The 3,422-nt window shown below is 33.1% G+C and overlaps 1 long non-coding RNA gene across 1 annotated transcript; it reads left to right on the top strand.

Moving 5' to 3' along the window:
- Positions 1-284: 284 nt before the first annotated feature.
- Positions 285-2,045, top strand: LOC143740679 (uncharacterized). The gene is made up of 3 exons (XR_013204868.1): positions 285-350; positions 1,192-1,291; positions 1,947-2,045. It is a non-coding gene; the product is annotated as an uncharacterized LOC143740679 (long non-coding RNA).
- The last annotated feature ends 1,377 nt before the right edge of the window (positions 2,046-3,422 follow it).

Here is a 3,422-nt window from a genome sequence, read left to right as displayed (position 1 = left end):
CTAACGTTTATTTCGTTATTTTCGTGATATCAGCATTTTTATTTATTTATTTAGTTAATTTATTTGTTTACTAATGTAATGCACGATTCTTTCTGCCAGTCGGGCAGCTGTTTAATCGACATTTATTCACAATATCTTATCATGTTTAGGCTTATATATGTATTTATTTTAATATTATTATTTCGGTCTTATTGCCAAGGAAGCTGGACTGCTTTGCTGTTTATTGATAAAAAATAAAATAAAAAAGTATACACGACTACACGAATTTTATCAGTAGGAAATCACGTTGAAGAAGTCTCCTTCCGAACACATCGCGATATTTGGCATCAGTTCATGTGTGCCAGATGTTGGTAAGTAGCAAAATACACCGTCCTAATAATGTTTGATATAATGTCTTTTCTGATGGTCGAAATGAATCAGATTATCTCATGTTCAGTCACTGCATTATCTGTCATCTCCACGGAGGCTTTGCGTTTCATTGCTTTCTAATTCAAAACAAGGTGATTAAACACTATCTGTCACGTGACGTGCTATAGGCCTAGACCTTCTATCAGTTAATAATATTCAAATTAGGTTTAAAGTAAGTCAGTACAATTAGTTCCAAAGTGGTATTTGTAGTAGAATCACAGTAAAAACAACACTTACCTTGCTTTTACCACAGTAACCTTAGTTTTACTGTGATAGGTGTGGTACAAGGACAGTAACCACAGAACTTACCATGCTTTTACCACATTATTTGTAGTTTTAATGTGATATTTGTTGTAAATGCATATTAACCACAACATTTACCATGCTTTCACCACATTATTTGTAGTTTTAATGTGATATTTGTTCTAAATGCATATTAACCACAACACTTACCATGCTTTTACCACATTATTTGTAGTTTTAATGTGATATTTGTTGTAAATGCACAGTAACCACAACACTTACCATGCTTTTACCACAGTAACCTTAGTTTTACTGTGATAGGTGTGGTAAAAGGACAGTAACAAAACTGGCCGTGCTTTTACCTCAGTATTGGTAGTTTTAAAGTGATATTTGTTGTAAATGCATATTAATCACAACACTTATCATGCTTTTAATGGCAAATAATGTAACAAGAAATATTTGTAAGTTAAATCAGTAATTTTTCCATTAAATAATCCGATATATTTTACATAAAGATATTTTCTTTTCTCTTTTTTTCAGCTGAAAAGACCAAAAGGGCCTTTCGGACTCAGTCAGCTCATTATTGTTTGAGGAGAAGTAAATGGGAGACGAAAAGCTACAAAGGCAAATATTCGCAATGGTATGTATGTGTTGGTATTAACCCTAAATCAAACATTTTATCAAGCATTTGTTGTTTCTTAAACCTTTTCTTACAAAACCCAAAGCCCAATCAGTACAAACATAGTCTCAAAGTCTTAATAATTCACAAGATTTAACAAGTTGTCAAATTCGTACAATACTTGTACATAATAATGCAGCTTTTACTCCTAGTGCTGTCAATGGCTAGTGCCTCAATTCCTGTACATATTTATCTCCATATTTGTAAATCAGTTGCGCACCTTCTTGGAAAGTAGTCGGACGTCCCATACACTATCAGAAAAGTTTATATTAATTGCAATGTATTCATTAAAATTATTAGAATTTGGATCCTGTCTGTTGATGTTCCAATGATACATGATGTCTCTCCACAACTCATAAACTTCCTCTGTTTGCAAGAGTGGAAAAGCTAATTTGACTTGTCACATGACATCAGATACTCGATTATTTTGTCGTAATCAGATCAGTTACACTGCTGATAACTGTCCCGTTTGCATGTCAATCGTGTTATTTTTAAAAAAGTTTATATGATTATTGCTTGCTATTAAAGACATGCTTGTTTTCATAGAAATGACCACATATCAGTGAGCTTATTACATAAATGCATTTAACATTTAATTATGCAATACTCCTTGCAGAAAAATATCCCACAGTTATGGATAAACTCACAACATCATCATCAAGTCCTGTGCTGGGCACATTGGGCAACAAGTGTCCTCCAACGTATTCAATCCATGGACCAGTTCTCCTCATCTTCCCATGGGACACTGACATTCTTCAGTTGTCCGTGAAACATCTGTCTCCATGTCTTCCTTGGTCTTCCCTGTCTCCTGCATCCTCCTAGTGGTGTCCACTTCATAACTGTTTTTCTGTTGTGTAGTTTGGGCATGTGTAGGATGTGTCCAGCGAGGTGCTCCCTTTGCTCTGTCACAGTTTCTGAAAGTCTGCATGTGGAGTCCCACTCTTATGATCTCTGATATATGCAGAACCATTATTTAAAATAGTAATTTATCTTTTTCCATATTGTTAAGAATTTTGTTTTTCATCTTCATAAACTGTACTTGAGGTCTGCCTAATGCCTTTATCAAATAAGCGTCAGTGCTCTTCAGGAGTTTTGGTAAAGGACATATTCATTGACATCCATTAGTTCTAGTCATGCAGCGACTTCATGATGAAATAGTAAAATGTATATTTCTGCAAGTGTATATAGCCGGTGTTTGTCCGAACAATTGAAGATAGTGAGAGTGTCCAGGACAACCTTTTGAAACAAGCAATATTTATGGAGTTTTGTTTGGTGCTGAAAGAGTATTACAAAAAAGGACACACTTGACAACTGGACATTATTCTGTGAGTTTGTTACCTTTACATTTAGATGGACTTAATGTCTTACATGTAGCTTCATTAAACCTTTAATTACAGTGGTCACTATTTATCCACCATAACGACATCTATGTTATCATTGTATGACTACCTGGTTAATGTAATTGTAATACAGGCCTACCTTTGAATGTATTTTATAGAAGCATTTTCTTGCTGATATTTATAATAATTAACTATTTTAGATTTCCTTTCATTTAGTTACAATAAAAGTGACCAATAATCACAAGGATATAGAATTAAAGTTGAGAATGTAAAATGTTGTGCTTAAGTTTTCACCTATTTGTTCTTTAAAGGGAAGAAACAAATATATTTTCAGATAACAAAGTTGAATTTCAACTCGTGGTTTGTAAAAATATAACTTCATCAGCGATTTTTTAAAAGTAACTGTATGTGTCACCATAATAGATTGCCCATGTATCTGGATTTTATGTTTTGTTTACAATTAACTGATTTTTATTCTGTTGTGCAGTAGTTTTGGCACTACATTTGTCTTTAAACAGTTTGACATTAAATATTGGAATTTGCTTTAAAAATTGTGTGCATTCATTATGCTTTTGTTACATTTTGTTATATAATATACTTGATATACTATACATACACTGCAAATGTTAGAAGCACTTGAGTACATGCAATTATCTTTAATTTAAAAAAAAACTGCAAACTACCCTGCCATTGTGCCATTGCTTTCTCTTTCAAATGTATGCATCAGTCTAATCAAATAAGCAAATTTGTGT

The sequence above is a fragment of the Siphateles boraxobius genome, unplaced genomic scaffold (assembly GCF_051911475.1).
Source record: "Siphateles boraxobius isolate OS27281-9 unplaced genomic scaffold, OSU_SipBor_1 18, whole genome shotgun sequence".
Lineage (NCBI taxonomy): Eukaryota > Metazoa > Chordata > Actinopteri > Cypriniformes > Leuciscidae > Siphateles > Siphateles boraxobius.
Note: the sequence above shows the minus strand (reverse complement) of the source record. Positions and strands in the feature narration are given on the sequence as shown.